The sequence below is a fragment of the Perognathus longimembris genome, chromosome 4 (assembly GCF_023159225.1).
Source record: "Perognathus longimembris pacificus isolate PPM17 chromosome 4, ASM2315922v1, whole genome shotgun sequence".
In the NCBI taxonomy this organism is placed as follows: Eukaryota; Metazoa; Chordata; class Mammalia; order Rodentia; family Heteromyidae; genus Perognathus; species Perognathus longimembris.
In genome coordinates this window covers 43,966,632-43,990,227 of record NC_063164.1, presented here as the reverse complement: position 1 = coordinate 43,990,227, position 23,596 = coordinate 43,966,632, and the positions used below count along the sequence as shown (strand labels likewise).

The window sequence follows — 23,596 nt, the reverse complement described above, 5'->3', positions numbered from 1 at the left end:
ACTGTCAGAAGCTTCAAAATGCCAAAGTTTCACTTAACATACCACAGGAGAATTTAGAAACTCTAATGTCAAAATCAATAAAGATTTTTTCTAAACTAGCGATTAAAAAATAACCTTTCTGGGCTGGGGATATGGCCTAGTGGCAAGAGTGCCTGCCTCAGATACACGAGGCCCTAGGTTCGATTCCCCCAGTACCACATATACAGAAAACCGCCAGAAGCGGTGCTGTGGCTCAAGCGGCAGAGTGCTAGCCTTGAGCGAGAAGAAGCCAGGGACAGTGCTCAGGCCCTGAGTCCAAGGCCCAGGACTGGCAAAAAATAAATAAATAAATAAATAAAAAATAACCTTTCTGTCATGCCAATGCAAAAACAATTTTTTATTTTGTTCTATGACATTGCACCATCCCTATCCTGTGAAGGAACAATCAGAATATGTAGCCAAGATAATTGGAAAATACAGTGTTCCAAGGGGTTAATTTAGACAGTATTTTATTTTCCAAAATTTTGATATTTGTGTTATTGGGAACATTAGATTTTTTTTTCTACCACCAGGGCTTCAATTCAGGACCTGGATACTTTTCCTGAGTTTCTTTTGCTCAAAGCTACCACTCTGCCACTTGAGCCACAGCTCCTCTGATGTTTGTTGTTTTTTTGTTTGTTTGTTTTGTTTTGTTTTTGCTTTTCATTTTTCATTGGAGATAAGAGTCTCATCAAGTTTCTTGCTTGGGTTGCTTTCAACTCTGATCCTCAGATCTCAACCTCCTGAGCATCTAGGATTACAGATGCGAGCCACTGGCACCCAGTTAACTTTTGAGTATTAAAATTTGCTAGAATAAAATAATATGCACTTTATATATAATTTTGAATCTATAATTTTGTGGTCTTAAAGAGAAATACATAAATATACACACACCAGTACCCGAATTGGTCACAGGATATCACTCTAGATGTTAGATAATATTAAAACAAATAAAATATTTTTTAACTCTTCTCAAGCTATCTTGTTCTAGGACATATAACAATAAAACTAATTTAGGATATTCAAGCATTGTAATCATTTAATGAGGCAACTGAGACTCAAAAAAAAAATCAGCTTGTCTCAAGACAGATTAGTAGGGATAACACATTGGTCAGAATTTGTGGCTTCTAGCTCCCAGCACCATATTCTTTTCATCATTATTCTGTAAAGTATGATGCTGGAAATAAAGGATTAATGTGGAATGATTCTGTGAAGTTCATTCTACTACTCACCCCTGAATTTAAGCATCACTTAGTATGTTCCAGGAATTCACAAGGGGCCTCTGACCATGTGACCCCTGACCATATGCATCTCATAGGAATAGCATTCTAGATTAATACAGAAAAATGCTATAGAATAGTTATGTTACACATAGAAAACCCTACAGGAAAGGAATGTAAACCATCTGCTGCACATTTTTGAGCTTGTACATAAAAGGAGTCCTGGCCCAATCGTATCAGCTACCACAGAAAGGTCCTACATAAGCCCATTCTTCTCCTAATTTTTGAAGGTAAAAGACATTTAGTTTTTAATCTTATGTTACTAGGCTTTTCCAGAGAATGATAAACAGGGCCTAGATAGACAGATAAATAATTCATTGTATGCATTATTTCACGATAATATTAAGTCTTAGAGGAGTGAAGATCTATAGTCTGAAAGAAGCCTGAGAAATAAGAGAACTAATAATGTGCATTCAGATACAAATCTGAACTACGAGGGGAAAAAAAGTGTATGTTCCAACTCAAAGACAATCAGACCAATGGTCCTTCTTGTTTGGTCAATTATTCTATTTAGACCTGCAACTATGGGGGCAGGCAGGAGGCAATATATTTCACTTAGTCTACCAATTCAAGGGTTTGTCGCACCGAGAAACTCCCTTGTAAATATACCTAAAAATAATAATTAACCAAATATCTGGGCACCAGTTTCCCAGTCAATTTTACACAATAATTTTACCATTATATTTCCCTTCTCTCCTTCTCTCTTCTTTCCATCCTTTCCTTAGATTCAGGTTTCCCAGAAACAAAGCTCTGGAGAGTTTGTGAGAAAGTAATTTACTAAGAAATAGACTCAAGAAAAGTAGAGAAGTAGTCAATGGGACTGGAAAGGAGAGGAAGCTAAAGCCAAAGTGCAAGCAAAGCTAATCCAAGTCCTGGGGAGATGAAGTTCTTTAGGTGAGGGGACAAAAAATTCAAAACTAAATCTTCACAGATTGGCCTTCCAGAGCTGGGGAGCAAGGGTGTTTGCAACCCACAGTCACTCAGTGGTCAAGTATACAAATCCACAGGCACTTCTTTTTTCTGTGCAGGTAGGAGCTATGGAGTCTGGCAGCTGGAGGGTGGCACGTAGAAGAACTAACACAGCTGTGGATTTTGAACATGAAGTTTGTATTCACAGGCACATCCAAAGGAACCCAAGGCAGGTGGGCAGCAGTGCATGGATGAAAGGTATAGCAAGCATCATCAGACGCTTGCTAATAATTGCAATCATCTCAATGTCCAGGACTGTGCACTGCATCTTGAACTGCATACTTTCTAGATGTTGTTATTATTCCATCACTGCATCACATTTCTGATAATCACTATAATCCTCATGAGAAGACTAAAGCTAATAGTAAGTTAAGTGGCTAATGGGAATAGAGTCCGAAACAACCTCTACACTCTAGATGTTGCATTTTATTTTCCCTTGGACCTTTTCAATTACCCCAAGTTCTCTGGGCAAATGTCATTACTTGTGATGTAAGTCAAGTGGATAGAATGGCCAACCTTTTCTTATGTAGTAGGAACAATGTTTCATTACAATCATGATGCCACATAACTTGTTAACATCCTAGAATATAACTCCACCTTCAAAGTAGGACCTGATATTACTGATGAAGATCTATGAAGACTGTACTGGCAACAAATTTATTCATAATTTCTCCAACGGATCACACTTTTGAAGCTATTTAAAAGATACAGTAGTTAGAGGCTATGAGTTATTTCACACCAAGTTTTAATCTTGGAGTTAAAATTTTCAGCTGGCTATAAAAGAAGTCTTCAAATTATATTGCAATTATATTTTTAAATCAGAAGATGCAACATTTCCAAACTTAGCCATTTGCTGCTCAATGTAAAGAGAAAGTGGTGGAAAAATCTTATGTTTTAGCCATAAATGCTGACCTTCCCACATTAGTGAGTCATGTAGCTTCACCTTCTGAAGGCTCTCAGAGGGACAGCTGTGTTTTTCTAAACAAAAATAAGTGAGTGTGCATACTGTACTATTCCAGAGTTAGTAATTACTTTGCCTTTCTCATTAAGTGTGCATACAATTGAAAACATAATTAGGAAGATTTAGTAAGTTAAATTTAGTTACAGCTAGATTTAGTTGTAACTTCAGATGAAGTTACATGAAGTTTCTGGCTATGTTGCAAAAAGAAATACTTCCAAAAAATTTATCCTTCTCAATGTTACTTTTGGAAAATGGCTTAGCAGTGAATAGTCCAACTCATCACAACTTTAATTTAGAATATCAACTTATTTTTTTCCATGGATGATGTTCTGATGTAGCATATAATTAATATCTATAGTTGCTGGATTGTATTTAAGAAAGATAACTGAACAGTTGAAAAGATGGTTGAATGTGACTAGCCAAATTAGAAGTTTCCCATTACATATGTAGTGTGAACCCAAAAGTTTGATAAAGTTGCAGTTGTACAACATTGAGAATGTTAAAAAGTAACTCCAAGAATGTTTTCTTATTAATTTTCACCTTGTATTTTAACACAATTGACTTCTTTTATTGTGGTGTCTAGCATTATTTTACATAAGAGTTTACACTTCAAGGAATGCTTTAGCATGTGTGGATATATTTTTAAGTTACCATCTAATGATGCTAAGATGTATTCATGCAGTAATTATGAAAAAGACAGCTTGAGGCACCTAAATTACATGGTTCCAGCTGGCCCTCTTCTGATCACCCTCTTTTTTAGTAAAAAAAAAAAAAAACAGAGCTAAAGGAGTTTGTTAACTTTGCTTTTGAGTGTTGTTGTTTTTAATTAGAAACAAAGCAATAGTCATTATAATGGTCAGTGCTAACAGAAGAGTGGTCCATTTCAGTATTAGTGTCTTTAATTTTTTGCCATGGTTCCATTTTTTTCTGAACACTTGTGGGTGTTGTGTTTCATACAATGATAACAAATGTATGGGACTTCTGCCCCTGAGACACACACACACACACACACACACACACACACACACACACACACACACACACACTATACAGTTCTTTGTATCCAGTGTTCAAACCCAGAAAGTCTCTCCTGCCTTTCACAATCACTCCAGTGACAACTTTTCCTTTCTTACCTCTCAAGCATCCAGAAGATACTGGCCAACTAAGGAAAAGTTTCAAGAATCTCTGAGAACAAGAGTTTTAAAACTTGATTAGTAGCTAGAAATCTGTAGCACCAAAAAGAATAGAATGATGTGAGGAAGCAAGGGATTCAGTAAAATTTCAGTATATGCTAAACTCCTGTCCCCACTCAAGTTTGTTTGTTTTTTTTTCCTATGAAATCTTCACCTTCTGGTTGCAAAACATCACATTTTGTAATCTAAGTCCTTCAATTGGGATTCCCAGTTTTCAGCTGAATCAGTCAGGCTCTGGTTGATTCTGAAAGTGGAGCCCATTCAGAACAGGGTACATATACTACATGGTCTGGGCAGAGCCACAGCAGCACCACTTAGTAACATGTCATGTTTTCTCCATAGCTCGTGGAAGAGAAGCTAGTTTTAAGATAGGACTGTAGAAATTAGTGTTTGTGTGCATGCACGTACGTGCGTGTGTATGTGCATGCACACAGGTCTGTTAGACCTGGGGCTTGAACTCAGGGCTTGGGCACTGTCTGAGCTTTATTCTACTATAGGTGAGGGCCCTACCACTTGGTCTATGCTTCCACTTCCAGCTTTTTTGGGTAGCTTAGTGGAGATAAGACTTTCCTACCTGGGCTGGCTTTGAACTCCATCTTCAAACCTCCTCCTCCTGAGTAGCTAGGATTACAGGTGTGAACTACTGACACCCAGTGAACTGTTTCATATGAAAAGAAACAAGCCAAACAAACAGAAAATGATGAGTTTTTCCACACCTTAATAATATACCATTTGACTGCATATTTTACCTGAGTTTTAAGCACAGTAAATTGATTCTTAAAGTGTTTTTAATCTTTTACAAACAGGGATAAAGATTTCAAAATATCTTTGGATGGAAATCTTTAGGCAGAAAAACTAACAATGAGTAAAAGAGGTAAGGCCGGTAAAACATGTGCAAAACAGATGTATTCAACTTCGTGCCAGAACAAATAAAAAATCAGAAACTCACTTTTCAATCTAGGTGATAGGCAATCTATGCAGACTTTATAGGCTGAAAGAAAAAACATGCAAAACAGGACTTTTTTTTTTTAATTGTGGGAACCTCCTTTCCCAATGCAATCCAGCTCAATTATTAAAACAGAAATTTCTTCCTTGTTGGGAGGATTGCATGCAATATTCAAACCTTCACATTAGATCAGTACTACCAAATAGGAAAATAAAATTAGAAAAATTAAGAATTTTTTCATAAAGAAGAAAAAATTCTTCTTTCTATGTGGAAATTTAAAACCTATTTGAAAAACCTACATTAGGGAACATCTACATGCAAAGCCTTGTATTAGAATACCAGGAAGGTGGCCACAATGGTAATGAAAATAAAACAGCTTGCCTGAGAGAATCTGCCTTAAACTACAATAGTCAAAATGATCGATACTTACCTGTGTGGATGCTTGAAGGTCTTAAAAAAAAATCTGATACTCATCCCCAAAGCGGATTTTAATGTGATATATATTTAAATTGTGGCATATTTTAGGGATTACAATTTTCTTCTCCTTTATAAATATCATCATTAAATAAGTATAGGACTTGCAATTTGGAGTATGTTAGGTTTCCAGATGGTCTCCACTTTGGCTAGAAAGAGTCCCAGCTCCTTTAAAATAGTACGCAATGTTTGTTTATATTTGTGAAAGTGTTATATCACTTCCAAACATTCTCATGACTTCTCAAGAATTAAGAAATTGTACTGGAGAGCTGGAAATATGGCCTAGTGGCAAGAGTGCTTGCTTCGTATACACGAAGCCCTGGGTTCAATTCCCCAGCACCACATATATAGAAAACGGCCAGAAGTGGTTCTGTGGCTCAAGTGGCAGAGTGCTAGCCTTGAGCAAAGAGAAGCCAGGGACAGTGCTCAGGCCCTGAGTCCAAGGCCCAGGACTGGTAAAAAAAAAAAAAGAAATTGTACTGGAGAAAACAGCTCCATTAGTAGACAAGTCAATTTATCTTCTATAAAAAAATGAGCTTTGCAAGGAAAATTTTGCAAATACCAAAGTATCAAAAGTAAGTGTTGTATGCATTATGTCTTCAAACAACTGTGATACAACTCTAGTAAATAGTTTCCTTTTGGATGTTCAAGCTATTTGCAGACACTGTCTTAACAATCTGAATAGGCTAAAAAGCAAGGGAACTAACCATTACTTGTTCTATGTTGTATTACTGTCAATTATTCATGAAAACATTGGGGAGAGAAAGAAATGAAAATTAAATACGGGACTCCATTTGATGGCCAAGGCACTTTGACATGAATAAAATGGAATTAGGTCAAGTACCTGATTGTGGGTTATAAAATACATTACTGAGTTAAATTATGTCCAGTTCATCAACTAATGACTACTTAATGTGTACAAAGGGCTGAGGTATGATGAGAAAAAGATGTGGAAACTAAAATTGATACTTGATCGTGTTATAATTTGTCTTGTAGCAATCCAAGAACTTGCCAATTTGAGGAAATTAAGATTGAAATGATAAAAGGATATTCCCTACTAAAATCGAGAGACACAGGGTGAAAAAGACAAATGACTACAAAAGCAATATATGCAAAACTGTTTGGTGTAAATGAACTGAACAACTTTTGTGGGGGGAAAAGTTAAGGGGAAGGGGCAAGGAGGGAATGAGGGAAGAGGTAACAAACAGTAAAAGAAATGTATCCAATGCCTAATATATGAAACTGTAACCTCTCTGTACATCAGTTTGAAAAATTTAAAAAAATAGTAATAAAGTAAAAGGATATTCCCATAGCCCAAGCATATTTCAATGGGTTTATATTATATTGAAATTAACTACACTAGAATTATAATACCTTGATTTCCCTGTATCTTTACCTTGATGTTTATGTGGAATGCAAGAATTACAATACAGGAGTACTGATGGGCAAGTGTGAAGTAAAGGCATACTGTTTTATGTCTGAATTTCAGTTTGAGTACAGCTCTGTTGGTAGCTGACACACATGGCTGTGGCTGGTCATCTGCTGGTTCACCTTGTGGCTCCTGCCAATATTTTGAATCCTGAAATGAGATTCATGTTGAGCTCTGTAATGAAGACCACCAACTTGCCCCACACTACTTTATTGAATCTTAATTTTTTAAACATTTTTAAGTAGGCTTGTTCTCTCCTAGGCTTAGGGAATTATAGTAATTACAGAAAACTTTCAAAATCTATTGTACTTCTCAATACTTTTTAAATAATAGATGCATTGTAATAAATACAAGTAGAATTAGAGCTTAGTTTCAGCAGTTTCACTATTTTTGAGAAAGGATTAAACTATTCTCTGTCTTCTTTTTATTTTTCAAAGGTGACTTAGTTGGACAGTGACATTTTTACAGCCTAGTAGAAGAGACATCTTATATATAATTGATGTAAAATTGTGAAATATTATTTAGGAGATGACTATTCTATATCTAGTAAGAAAAAAAAAAACTTCCCTACTTTTGCTAATGTTGGAAAGAGTTATCAGATACCACCTTAGTTTTTTACAAGAAGGATTAAGAAGGAACTATGGACCCTTCTAAGAGTCATTAGGCCCTAAAAGAAAGATGTGCTGTTACAAGTAACTAAAAAGTACCAACTTAGACTGAATTAAAGAGGACTTACCAGAACATAGGCATTTTAAATGAAATTAAAGAATAGAAATATCTCTGTGGGAGGTTTTTCCATTTCCTTAGTTCTGCCTTAATTTCCTTTTTTAGGTTTTTAAAGTTCTCATCATAGAGTTCTTTCACTTCTTTGGTTAAGGTTATTCCTAGGTATTTTATGTTATTTGAGGCTATTTAATTGTAAAAGGTGTTGCTTTTCTGATTTCAGCCTTGCTCTTCAGGTTGTTAGCCATTGATGGTTGAGGATTTATTTTATATCCTGCTACTTTGCCAAAGTTTTGCATCAGCTCTAGTAGCTAGGGGGTAGAGTCTATGGGGTTCTTTAGGTACAGGATCATGTCATCTGCAAAGAGAGAAAGTATAACTTCATCTTTTCCTATTTGGATCCCCTTTATGTTTTCTTCTTGCCTAATTGCTCTGGCTAGGAATTCTAGTACTATGTTGAAGAGGAGAGGAGAGAGTGGACATCCCTGTCTTGCTCCTTATTTTAAAGGGAATGGCTTTAGCTTTTCACTGTTTATAATTATACTTGTTGTTGTTTTGTCATAGACTGCCTTTATTTATTCAGGAATGTTCCCTGGAATCCCAGTTTTTCCAGGGCTTTTTTTTCCTCAAATTTTTATTATCAAACTGATGTACAAAAAGGTTACGTTAGGCACTGGATACATTTCTTGTACAGTTTGTTACCTTGTCCCTCATACCCCCCTCCCTCCTCCCCCTTTCCCTCCCCCCCCACGGAGGTGTAGGTGTTCAGTTCACTTACACCAAACAGTTTTGCAAGTATTGCTTTTGTAGTTGTTTGTCTTTTTTTACCCTGTGTCTCTCAAATTTGGTATTCCCTTTCAATTTCCTACTTCCAATACCAGTATACACGGTTTCCAATATACTCAGATAAGATTACAGAGATAGTGTAGGTACAACCACAGGAAGGTGATACAAGAACATCATCAATAATAGAAGCTACAGATACACATAGGACGTTGAAAGTAGTTACAACTGTTTCCATAACATGTGCTGGATTTTATCGAATGCCTTTTCCGCATCTAGGGACATAAAATTCTTTACCTGGCTCCGGTAAACCAACTTTGCATCCCTGGGATGAATCTAGTTTGATCATGGTGTAGGATTTTTTTTTTTTGATGACTTGTTGAAGTCAGTTGGCCAGAATTTTGTTAAGGAGCTTTGCATCGATATTCATCAAGGAGATGGGTCTATAGTTCTCTTTCCTTGAGGTGTCCCTATCTGGTTTTGGGATTAGCATTATACTAGCATTGTAGAATGTGTTTGGTAGTGATCTTGGGAGGATTAACATCATGAAAATGGCAATATTACCAAAAGCTATCTACAAATTCAATGCATTGCCCAATAATATCCCAACATCATTCTTCAATGAAATAGAGGAAGCAATTCAGAAATTTATAGGGTACAATAGAAAACTCTGAATAGCAAAAACAATCCTCAGTAGAAAGAACAGCACAGGAGGAATATCAATACCAAACTTTACATTGTACTACAAAGCTATAGTAATAAAAATAGCTTGCTACTGGCACAAGAACAAGCCTGAGGACCAACGGAACAGAACTGAAGACTCAGAAATGAGCCCTCTGACCTATGGTTACCTAATCTTTGACAAAGAAGCTAAAAATATAAGTTGGAACAAAGACAGCCTCTTCAACAAATGGTGCTGGCAAAACTGGGTCAACACCTGTAACAAACTAAAACTAGTTTCCTATCTATCACCCTGCAACAAAACCAACTCCAAATGGATCAAAGACCTGGAAATAAAATGAGACACCCTGAAAACTCTACAAGAAGAAATAGGAGAAACTCTAGGATTCCTTGGTACTGGAAGAAACTTCCTCAACAAAGGCCCAGAAATCCAACAAATCAAAGAAAGGCTGGACAAGTGGGACTGTATCAAACTGAAGAGCTTTTGCAAGGCAAAGGATATAGCTTCCAAGATAAATACAAAGCCCACAGATTGGGAAAAGATCTTCACCAGCCATACAATGGACACAGGCCTGATATCTAAAATATACACACAACTCAAGAAGTTAAATTCCTCCAAAACAAACAATCAGAGAACCAACAGCCCTCTCAACAAATAGACTAAAGACCTAAAAACAGACTTCTCTGAAGAGGAAATGAGAATGGCCAAGAGTCACATGAAAAAGGGCTCTACTTCACTGGCCATAAAAGAAATGCAAATCAAAACAACATTGAGATTCCACCTCACCCCAGTAAGAATGTCTATTTTCAGGAAATCTAATAATAACAAATGCTGGAGAGGATGTGGCCAAAAGGGAACTCTACTACATTGTTGGTGGGAATGCAAACTTGTTCATCCCCTCTGGAAAGCAGTGTGGAGGTTCCTTAGAAGTCTAAACATAGAACTTCCCTACAACCCAGCAGCCCCACTTTTGGGCATCTACCCAAAAGACTACAAGCAAGACCACACTAAATCCACTAGTACAACTATGTTCATTGCAGCACAACTTGTCATTGCTAAAACATGGAACCAACCTAGATGCCCCTCAGTAGATGAATGGATCAGAAAAATGTGGTACATATACACAATGGAATTTTATGCCTCCATCAGAAGGAATGGCATTGCCCCATTCATAAGGAAATGGAAGCACTTGGAAAATATCATATTAAGTGAAGTGACCCAGACCCCCCAAAAAAAAACATAAACAGTATGGTGTCCCTCATAGGGAATAGCTAGTATAGGAATAGGCTAGTCATGGTAGAAGACCAAAGTACCCATATAGCTACACCCACATGACCACATAAGAAGATGCCAAGTGAAATGAACTCCATGTTACAGAAACAAGAGTTATACCACTGTTGTAATTATTTTCAACATGCCATGTGAATTCATACTACTTCTCTTTTTCCTTGTCTGTTTGTTTGACTGAGTGGTTTGTCTAGTTTTGTTTCTCTTCTAGTCCCTTCCTGTGGCTGTACCCTCTCTACCACTATATTACATCCAAGTACCCTGGATATTGTCTATATGGGTAAACTGGTAAAGTAGGAGGGAATACCAAAAATTGAGAGACAAAGAACAAAAAGACAAACCATCCAAAAGCAACGCTTAACAATCATTTGGTGTAAACCAACTGCACAACTGTTGGGGGGAAAGAGGAAGGGGGAGGGGGAAGGAGGGGAAATGAGGGAGGAGATAACAAGTAGAACAAGAAATGTACTCACTGCCTTTCCTATGAACGTGTAACCCCTCTGTATCACACTTTGACAATAAAGAATAAACAAGAAATATCTCTGTGTCTGTTTCTCTTCTCCTTCCTCAACATCTCTTTTTTTTTCTCCCAACTTCCCTTTCTCCTTCTGTCTCCTGTTTCTTCAAGATACATATGGTATTCATTCCCTACATGGCCTTCCAGTCTGTGCTTTTGACCAGCTAAGCTAGTATCCCTTGACTCAATTATTATAAATACTGATGCTTACAACTCAGTCAATGAGTGGATTATGACGGACAATTTCTAGCTTTGGGCTGAACAACTATAAGCAACTACCAGAGTACAAAATGTATTGTTGAGGACACAATTTTTTTCTTCATTACGTAGTGGCAAATAATTGGTTTCTGTTGCTGTGTTTTTATTTTTCCTACTTTTTCTTATCTTTAAGTAGTAGTACAAAGGAATTTCAATTAAATATGTGAATATATGAGTATAATGCATCTTGACCAGTGTTACCCCTTCTATTGTTCCCCCATCCCTTCTGACTCCACTCATCCCCTCAATTTTCCTAGTTCTATTTTCATATACATGTATAAATATGCACATATACACATAAATATGTGCATATATATGTATGCATATATACATATATGATTGCATTCTCCCACCCTTCTTCTGTTCTTTTGTCTATCTCTTCCCCTTGCTCTCACTCCCCAGATATCTCACATTTCAGCTTCTTGGTATTTGTTAATTCTTAGTCTTTAAACAAGTTATATCATTGACATTTTTTTTTTTTTTTGGACAGTCCTGGGCCTTGGACTCAGGGCCTGAGCACTGTCCCTGGCTTCTTCCCACTCAAGGCTAGCACTCTGCCACCTGAGCCACAGGGCCCCTTCTGGCCGTTTTCCATATATGTGGTGCTGGGGAATCGAACTGAGAGCTTGATGTGTAGGAGGCAAGCACTCTTGCCACTAGGCCATATTCCCAGCCCAATATCATTGACTTTTTAAACAGAGAATCAAGTAACTCTTGATGCATTGGTGATGACATCTTCATATATGAAAGGAACACCTTCCTAATTTAGCTATGAAGACCACTTATAATATTTTCCTAGTGATAAGTACTACATAAATGTGAGAGGGGGCCATTGTAAGTTTTAAGATATTTTTGCTGCCTTGAAAGTCTAATTATATATAACTGTAGATAAGCCGCTTATCAAGCAGAAATGAGAAGTTCAGATCACCATTCTCAAGATAGACTGTTAAAAAATACGTAATGATAATTGTAAGAGATTTTACGCTTTATCTTGTCCTTTTGAGGTTCTGCTCTTGCTTCTGAATAATAGGAAGAAGTTATAGTCCCTGAATATTCATGCAAATGATTGTAATCCCAGCTATTTGGGGGCTAAGATCTGTGGATCAAAGTTCAAAGCCAAACAGGGCAGGAAAGTATATAAGCCCCTTATCTCCAATTAATAGCAAATAGGAAATGTTGCTTTGGCTCAAGTGGTAGAGTGCTAGCCTTGAGTTGAAGAGGTCAGGCCAAGAGCTCAAGCCCCATGACTAACAAAAATGTGAGCTATAAACAACACAAATAATATATTTTTGAGAAGTATGAAATTTATCACAATGCAATGAAACAATCATTTGTAAAAGCACAATGAAATTGGACAATGCTGTAATAAAAGGAGCCTTGGAGAACATTTATAGATTAAATAGTCTAATCAAACCCTTTTAATGTCCAGATTATGAAGTAGTGGATCAGTAAACTTTCTAAGAACTAGTTTGTATTTGAGCCAGTACTGGGCTTTGTAATTTCAATACAGAGAAAATAGGAAAACCTTGGCTTACTTAAAGTATAATAGGAAAATACACATCTTTCTCTATATTCTTCCTCCTGTGTCTCAATATTAAACATTGTTACCCAATCAATAACTCACCAATGTTGCCCGCAGTATTTAAGGAAAGGAGTAAAAACTTAGTTCATCTTCTCTGTCCAACTAATTAGAAAATAACAATTCTATGTTTTGTTCATAGTATATTTTGTTTCATCACAATGTGCTGAACAGCACTTTTTAAGTAAAATTAATTAAAAGTAATATTCTAGAACATTTATCATTTATTGACATAAATGATAATATCTTTGACTTTTCCCCAAACAAAATTATAAAATTGAAGGGAAAAGATATTTAAAGCTTTCAGAAGGAAAGAATTTGAATTCATTATTTGAGCTTATACAGAAATGAAATATTATCACCCTATAACTAGCTTTCCAACAGGTAATATAAATAAGTTATAAGATTCAAAGTAAATGAGATATGGATTTGTAAGACAAAATATTTGAATCAATATACTAAGAGAGCAGACAGGAATCATTTTAACATGGAACAATTGTGTAATTGTTTGTATATTGCCTTTTTCCCTGTTGAGATATTCTATATGCCTTCATATTCATTAAGTGTCTTTTCTCATTTGTATATTTAAATTACATCCAAGGAAGCCATATATGTGTGTATACATACACACACATATATATACACTTATACATATATACACACACATATATATCATATTGTACATTCATTTGGTTTATTTGGTGATTTATTAAATGCATTAAAAAAGCACAATTTTCTATAAAAAGTTGAAACATGTGATTTGAAATAAGTTAAAATTATATTTATGTAGAGATTTACAGAATGGCAATTGTGAAAGGCTTAAGGGAGCACAGTGCTAGTGGCTCACACCTCAAATTGTAGCTACTCAGGCTGGGATCTGAGAATCATGGGTAGAAGCCAGCCAAGGCAGGAATTTCCATGTGACTCTTATTTCCAATTAAGCACCAGAATAGGCAGAACTGGAATTGTGGCTCCAGTGGTAGCGCCTTAAGCTTGAGCAAAAAAGCTCAGGAACAGCCCCCAAGTCCTGAATTCAAGCTCCAGGACCTAAACAAAAAAACAAGTGAACAAAAAGGCTTAAGGGATCTGGATACAGTTGCACAAAGTTGTTGGGGCCTGCTCATTATTCCAATATTCACAAGAAATCTGGTGATTTTCCTGAAATAGCCCTCGGGGAAACCATATACAAGTCAACTGAGAACACTTGGCTTGAATATGCCTGTGCAGTTACAGTTCAAACTGGAGGAAGTATTAATAGAGCACACAAACATGGAGCAACATTTTAACATGATTATAAGCCTATCCTATATGGAGGGGAAGCAATTTTATTTGGGCCCAAATACTCAGGTCATTAAGTGTGAGCTAATGGGTATATTATGTATTAAACCAAAAATAAATAAAACAACTGCATGCTTCTTTTATAATAAAATAGAATTTGAAAGTAGAAAATAATTGGTTGTTAGCTATAGCAGCTGGTATTGGTGTGAATACGTCACCTTTCTGTGTATCTGTGTCTTAAGGAAAGCAACAAACACAAATAGTCTACTAAGCATAGAACATTTTTCCAATTCCTAGGATGAGGGAATGGGAGTGATGGGAAATGAGACAGGAATGGCATACAGGTGCCAGATTTTAAAGGGGCTTTTGTGAAATACTAAGCCAGATAGGCTTTATATTTTCTTTTTTAATCTGTTGAGTGTTATTAAAGGATTCTAAATAAGGGAGGCATATGATTAGGCTCAGACACTAAAGATAAAATCTGTGTATAGTTGGATACTAGCTGGAAAAAGGACAGAACTGGGCTCAGGAAACAAGAGGAATTACTTAGAACAGAGACAGCAGCCTGAACAAAAGCCATGTCAGTGGTAACCCGGGGAAAGGGTAGTTTGGAGAACTTGTTCATAAGTTAAATTGATGGTAATTGTAATTGAATAGATGGGGACTAAGAAACTTGCCCAAGTTGACAAAGATTGCCAGTGAGAGTGATTTTCCAGTCATTGAAACATTTTTTTTCCTCTTTATTGTCAAAGTGATGTACAGTTTCATATGTTAGGCTTTGGGTACATTTCTTGTACTGGTGCAACGATTTGGCTGGGGGGGGGGGGGTACTATAGTTCACAGCCAGGGGAATCTTCCTGACAGGGCAAGGTCCTTGGCCCTATAGCTTAGGGGCAAGGAGATCTTAGTGAATTTGGGGTCAGCTTCTGCTCTTTTCAACTAATCTGAAATGGAGTCAGTCTGATTCCCCTCAACATACCCCTCCCCCCTTTTCTTATGTCCCTGAATCAAACCTTTGATTCATGGTCCTCCTAATGAAGAGCATAGTGTTGGGCCTTCAAGACCCTTAGTTACATGAGATCTTTCTGCTTTATATTCAGATGACTTCACAAATCCGCACAGATACAGATAAACATAGCCAACTTGATTATAGTGACTCCACCCACAGGCTGCTGGGGAGAGCAAAGATGAAACAAGGGCCAGTCCGATGGGACTGCTGCTCCTCAGCTAGCAGCCAGAAAGAAACAGCTCTAAATTGATAGGTTTTATGACTTACACATTAAAACAGACAGCCTTAGTTCCCTGTGGAAATGAGAAACATGCTTTATAAGGAAATTCCATAGGATGCCTTGAGCTGTAATATGCCATGGCTTGATAGACTAGAGCATCTGAATATCAAGTTCCCAACTCCAGAGAGCAAATGTTACAAGATAGAATTGACAAGTACTTGACTTAAACTAATTCCTTGAATATCTAGCCATGTATTTTATGTCATCTATCATTGTGGAGTCTCAGCATCCTGAAATATGAGCTCTAAGTAGAAATGTAGAGAACCACCTGTCTGCATGGCAGGCTTCCAAGAATCCACAGCCAAATTTATGCTTACCACTAGCAGGAAGTGGAGATGGGCACTATCTACGTGCCAACTCAGATTTATTTTGCAGAAAAACATTGTAAAGAAACTGACTTTAAGGCTCATATGATACAGTGTACTTTGTGCACATATCATCTAAGAAATGAGTATTAGGATCTGAAGGGAATTAAGTAAGGCAGACACAATGCATAATTTCTAACATCACTTTCAGTCATTTGATTTTGGAATCTAATGAAATATGTTTGTTAATGATGAGGGAAGCCAATAATGAAGCATTTAAACTTTCCCTACTTCCACTGGATCAGAATCAGGCATGGTCAGTGTTGTTGAAAATGAGTTTTTTGTTTTGTTTTGTTTTTTTAACAAGAATGCTAGGTGCTTCTTACAATTGCATAAGTTTTAAACAACGGACTGAAGCAGTTCTTTAAAACATTTTAGCGAGATTTTGACTTCGAAAAATCATTCCTCCCATATTCTTATCCCATTATCTTTCAGAATCACGGAACAATCCACATGTTCTTCATCAAAACACTGCTATCTACATCTGACCTTTTCCCTCCTGCTCTCAGAGCTCCAATGGCCTATGTGGCAACATTCCAGATCACAGCCTGCAGAGCTCTCCACTGCTTTATGGTGTACTAGCATGTTTCCAACTCCTGTAGTCCCAGCTTCCTGCAGACCTTATGTTTATCTTTAATAACATGTGATAAATTCTGACTTTATACACTTCATAAATTGAGATAACCTGTCATAGTTTTCTCCTTAATACATAGATATAGAATGTAAAATATTGGAGTACGTATTGAAGCAGTCTTCATATCTTCTTTTTATGTAATACTGGAAACCAAGCTCTTAATTTGGGTTTTTATTCATTTTAGAACTTGTGCACATTTTATAGAGGCTTTTTTTTTTTTTTGGCCAGTCCTGGGGCTTGAGACTTGGCTTGAACACTGTCCCTAGCTTCTTTTTGCTCAAGGCTAGCACTCTTCTTCTTGAGCCACAGCGCCACTTCCGGCTTTTCTCTTTATGTGGTACTGAGGAATCAAGCCCAGGCCTTCATGCATGGTAGGCAAGCACACTACCAGTAAGCCACACTCCCAGTCCCTAAATGTTTGATATTATTTTAATGTGACATTTAAAACTTATTGTCAGACCTTTTATTTAAGCAAACTACCAAATGAACATGATCTTGCTAAGGCCCATTTACCAACATGCCCCCCCCAATGGAAAAAATTTGATCATTCTGATACTCAGATGCAAAAGTATTCCTTTGAAAAGACAATTTCTCTTTCAAATATCTACTTTTATTCTTAATCTTCAGCTGTGCAAAGGTAAGACTTACATCTATATAAATGTCCATTCAATGCCTTACAAAATAGTGACTGAAGAGTAAGATCTAACTCTTATTTGTAATCAGCAGATGTTAACATAGATATGCTCCATCTTCTTTATTTTTTTAATTGTGTTGATTTAAAATGAGGATGAAGTAATTTAAATTTTCCGTACTTTTATGTGTTGTTAAGAAGGAGTACATGTAAACAATCATTGGAATTTTTCTTACTTTGTGATCCAGTAATATTTAGTATAAACGTTCATAGTATAATTTTTCCAATTTTATTTGCTAAATACATTAAATCTGCACCAGGATTTTTGGAAATGGAAAGCATTTAGATGTTGTCATGTCTTCTAGCATGTCAGTACAGCGCAAACATACAAAAGCCAGTCCAGCAATAAGCTGGACTCTCATATCTTTAATAGCTCAGCAAAAATCTCTCAAGCATCCTCTTTCTGAAAGACAGCACAATAATTTACAAAAGCACCAAGACAACACGAATCTGTTGTTTAACCCACATTTTCATAGTGAGAGTACTGCTTTCAGAAGGGTATTAGTGTCAAACACTGAGTCTTTTAGTCTTCTCTATTTATGATGCTCAAATCCATGTGATTTTGTAACATTAGTACAGTACTTCTTGAAAACTTTGCATATTTCTTTTCAAAAGACACCTAAGGTCTCCAATGGGCAGATCCTTAAAACAGGGGAACATGACAATTGGAGGACAATATGTAATTTCACTCCATTTCATGGAATGTCATCTTTCTCTTTAGCATTACGGAATCATTTTCATAACACCAACTGGCAACAGGAGATAGCAATAGAGAAATGGATAGAGTGAAACTCTTTGGGATAAATGTCTCTTCGTATTTTGGTGAATATATCTTTCCCCAGAGTCATTCTATTTTATTAACTAACAAAACCTTTTATGTTGAGCAGCCCAAGTATCCTAAAACTTGGTTTCAGTATCAGCTGATTTTCCCAATTCTTATCTGCTCTTAAAATATAAACATTTTAGCATATATGCTAATGACACCCAAAGTAAATGTATATATTTCTGTGTTTGTAGTTTTATACCATGTAGTTTTAAATTTACTCAAACTTTCTCCACTTAATGCAGAAGAATAAAAAGTGACATTTTTCAGTAAAATGAAAATTATGCTTTTGATTACTATTAGTAACAAGTATTTTGAGAAGTATGTATTTCAACATTGTGAGGGATTTGTTCTTTTTAACATGTCTTGACTGCCAGTGAAATGTGATCATAGGGAAGACATCATTTAAGCCTGGATGTTCAGTAGATGATTTTGAGCCAAAAGCCTGCTTCCCTTTTGGACACATGAAATAAAAAAAAAAGAATGTAATAGTAACCAGGAAAAACTTGCAGTACTGAGGCCAGAACACTGGGTCCTTCTTTGTTTGGCAAACATTCTGATACTGGAACTACATCCACAACCAATTTTTGCTTAATGTATATCTAATGCTGTGTCTCAGCCTGGCCTTAGACTGTGATCATTTAATCTCCATGTTATCATCAAAGGTAGACATTACCCTCACACCCCCTTGACAGAAGGAAACAGCAATTTATAAAATTGAAATAATTTATCCAAATCATACAGCTAGTAAATGTTAGGGTTGGAAACCGAAGTTAAAGGTGACTGTTGTCAGTATGTACTTTAGTTGCTTTACAAACTGATTCTGTATCCTCTAAGTCAATACCATCATTCTCCATTTAGGCTCTTCACTACATCTAGTAAATTTATCTGCAAACACTTATTGCCTGTTATGGTACATTTCTAGATGCTGAATTTATCAAGATAAATAAGACTTGGTCTCTGCATATTTTCTTATTGTTGTAAAGCTCTCAATCCAAAGGAGGATAGAAAAGTAAATTGTTAAATTATAATATAGTAAATAATGCATAAGCAGTTCAATAAGAATCTGGAGCTTGAATATTTATGACAGATCAGCAGTGCATATTGTATTTACATTTTAAATTAGAAATATTAAAACTAAACTATTTTACACATAGGCTGTATGACAGATAAAATATTTTCTTTAATTTGGATTGAATATGATATAAACAAATACTGAATTCACCAGACCCAGTGAAAATCCTGGGCCTTGGGGTGCATTTACTATTATATTTATTGTTATAAATAAGGAAGAGTTTCATTACAGAAAGGGGATGAATGAGGGAGGATGAGTAAGGCAGGTAAAGTGTATGGGAGATGCTTTGCTTTTCTCTGGTCATGTCATGGAAAAATTACTTCTCTATTCAAAGAAACAATTGGACTCTTTTATAGTACTTACTGATGGTAGTTATTTGTATTTCCTACCATTCTTCTGTATTAAAAATAATTGCTGAACTGCTGTTTCTCACAACTTATTAGAAATACTTCCAGAAAGAGGAAGTCAAAGATCTTCAATCTCACTGTATATTGGATATTACAATAGCTCTAAACAATGAAAGGTCAGTTCCTTCCTTAAATAATCCTGTGAGTGCCTGTATTTTGCTTTCCTCTTAGACACAGGGGAAGTTCTTTGTAGACCTATGGATGGTCTTAAAACATCCTACATCATGCGCAATCTATCTTCATTGGATCTTTATGGTTTCTTTCCTCAGAAAAACTAACATTGGCTTTATCATAGGCATACTGTAAGTACTATAACTTGATATTGTAGCTGAGGAGGAGGCTTCAGTAGCTTTCTAACAGGGAGTATTACAATACAATACAATACATACACAAAGATTAACTGCTCATGAAGATGACAGAAGATTAGGTCTTTTCATAGTCATCACAATTGAAAGATAACCTGGCTTTTTGTTTGTTTTTATGTTTGTTGTGTTTTTGTTTTTAATTTGGAGACACTGGCTGTGGTCGGCAATAAGAGACAAAACTAGTTTATATATATTGCATATTATGAGATCATTCAGATCTCTTGAACTTCTTAACAACTATTATGATACCATTATGAGAGAGGCATATTCTTCCTCTTCTTTGGTAAAGTTCACTGCAAAGTTTAAAGATAGCAGAATGTGCTTTGTAACTGGTAGAGATGAGATAAAGGATAAAGATAAAGGTTCTATGGTTAGTGAGCTTTCACATTCTCTTAAAGGTCTCAAACATTACAGATTAGAAACAAAGCAAAAATTTAGGTAAGTTGTTTCTGCTTGTTGTTTGTTGAAACAAAAACTGGAGAATTTGATCAGTGAACAATAGTGGAACATGTATAACATCAATGATTTCCTGGGCAACTCTAGGATTTTCGAAATTTCAGTTGAATTACTTGGTGATGCAAGTCCACATGTGTAAAAACACAAGTGTGTACACATGAGACGTGTAGTTAGGAGGCCTCATGCCACATTCTTGTTTGTGTGGCATAGGTAGAGTGAAACCAGCTGGCTCTATCTGCCCAAGTAGGTATGCCTGTGGTAATTTAAGGAAACCACACCGTGTAACAAAAGGATATTCAAAGGGTTTAGAAAGCAAAATTAATGTACAGCCTTGGTAGCATTACACTGTTTTTCAAATACCAACGCTATTACTGCACACATCTTAGTATTTCAGTGTTTCAGTAGGGCAATACTTCTTAAGGACTAGGTTTAATGATATAGGAAATGGTTCACTTATGCATTTTTCTCTTTTTACTTTACATTGTCTTCTGGAGTTATCTTTCACACATGTGGCATCAATGATTGCCTGTGTTCTAAGAATTTTATCTTGTTATCATGTGAATAATTGTGCTTACTAGATATCTTTACTTGTAGATCCATGCAAGCATGGATTTGTGTTCACTTTTCACTCTTCTACCACTTTTCAGCTCTAAACCCTCCTCAAAAACTGCTTTTGGTCCTGATCTCAACAAGTTGCCCAATATCTACCAATGTAGCTGAACATGAAACCTGACTGTAACCTTTCATTCTCGATTTCCTATATCTAATGGACCATCAAGACTTATTCATTTGAGATCGCTACTGTCCCCAAATTTGTACTTCTTGCCAATCTCAATATCATTGCAACAGTTTGGAGCCTCATTCATATTCTTCTGAATCACTTCAATAATTTACTTCTCTTTTCTTTCTTTTTTGTAGTATAGGAAATTAAACTTAAAACATTATGATTGGTAGGCAAGTGCTCTCTACTTGAACCATTCCTCCCAGTCCTAGTGGTTATCTAATTTTGAAAATACCTTTATCTATTGTCTATTATTTTCAAAGATGCCCACACAGTGAGGCAGTTGTTAGTATGCAGTTATAGCATAATATAAAGAAAATTTTCATCTTATGACTTGGTTATAAACTTGAGTTTGTCACTGGTTTTTAGATTTTAGTGACTGATTCAGGCATTAAGACAATCCCACCCTTTCTTACGTATAAACTTATTTATACATTTATACCTACCAGTGCTGCCACACTTAACTGTGAGTGAGTGTCTGGATTTTCTAAAATATGCCATTTGAAAACTTTAAATTTATTTGGAATTCTACTCTAGTATTATGTCAGTTTGATAAATAGCTACAGAACCATTCTAGTTTGTGGAAGAAATGCTAACCCAGTCACGTGTGTGTGCACGCATACATCTGTGGTTGTGTGTTTGCTTTGAAGAACAGATTGAGTCAATATCACACAATTCCCAAGAAATATTTCTTATTGGAGGAAAAAGAAAATAATGCTGCAAGTATTTTGAGCATTGGATTTATATCTCAATACAAAATATATAACTTTCCTAAATATGATTTGTCTTTTGCATACTGAAAAATCTCAAATAGCATGACCATCATGTGATTGTATCAGTGTTGTTTGTCACCTTGTACTGAACTTTATATCTGGATTTTCAGTTTGTCTGTTTTTTTTTTTAGTTAATATGCTTTTATTGAGAACATAGGATGCAATAAATATCAAGATGATTTAGTTATGCTTTCCACTCCAGAGAACACTAAACCTAAAGTTGACTGAAAGTGAGAAGTTTGATTATGTTCATCACTAAAATGAGAACACAGTTCTTTGGTAACTTTGTTAATCTGACCATAAGCAAAGAGAAGGGTTATAGATTGTGGAGCATGAGATATATAACATTATGTATTTCCAAAGCCAGCTGAAACTTTGATAAAAATCAATGACCTAAAATGAATAACCACTTCAATGGGTTATATGGTGTGGTTTAAAGGAAAATAATCATGGATGCATTATTTTGTTTGTATAACTGATCTGTTTGAAATAGCATAGTTTTCTCTTTCTAGGAATAGTTTAAATTACAAATTGCAAAATACCTCAGAATGTTTTAAACAGATTAGGTATTCACCTAGGAGGTCCACCTGCAGAAATATAAACTGCTTTACAGAGAAACAGTGGTATAGACACATCAATATTGGTGATAATTGCAGATCTGAATAGAAAAATATGATCAAGTCATAATGCATGAGACATAATAAAAGTTATTATTTGGATTATGATAGCTCCTCTTCCTATATTCCATTCCAAATTATCCTCTTACAATAATTTTAGGAATGAAATACACCTCATCACCAAAAATGAAAGAAGATGTAAGAAAATAAAATGTAAAAGAAAAACATAAAAGAAAATATTCAAATATAGTTATTTCAACATATAATCATTTAATTTTTTAGTTTTTAAATGTTATTTCTTTTATTATAAAGGTGATGTGCAGAGGGATTACAGTTACATAAATAAGGGAATTTGTATGTTTCTTGTTGACCAGTGTTACCCCTCTCTCGTTTTTTTTTTGTTTTTTTTTTTTAATCTACTGTGTAGATCAATGACTACTTTGGACCAAATCTTTTCTATAATCAGAGACTGTATTCCTCAAAGATAAGATAATTTTGATAATGTATTGATAAGTTGATTCTTTCATTGCAGAATAGAAAGTTCATAAATTATTAAGAAACTGTTTAATGACAGAGACAATACATTTGCATATCTATTTCTTCAAGTATATGTACATGTACATGTAGATACATAAATTAAGGTAAGAGAAGCTTCCTCAATCAGATCTTGAAACTTACAACACTTAAAAGTAGGACCCTGTAAATTAGCATATTAAAATGAACTAGATAATAAACAATGTACAGAGTTTATGGTTTGTGTATTTAACTACATACTGTTCACATGCAGGTAACTTACTCAATAAGTATAGAAACAAAGGAAAATGATATTTTAATCTTAAAAAGACTTGATTAACAGTTTATTACTTTGTTGAAGGCTAAGATTTTAGCATAGATTAGAAATGGTATTTCTAAATATTAGTACTGTTTGGGTAAGCATACTCTT

At 35.6% G+C, this 23,596-nt stretch overlaps 1 long non-coding RNA gene across 1 annotated transcript; it reads right to left on the bottom strand.

The window, feature by feature from the left end:
- Positions 1–692: 692 nt before the first annotated feature.
- LOC125349963 lies at positions 693–21,717 on the bottom strand. The gene is made up of 3 exons (XR_007210662.1): positions 21,706–21,717; positions 5,026–5,061; positions 693–752 (listed from the first exon to the last, which is right to left on the bottom strand). It is a non-coding gene; the product is annotated as an uncharacterized LOC125349963 (long non-coding RNA).
- Positions 21,718–23,596: the final 1,879 nt, after the last annotated feature.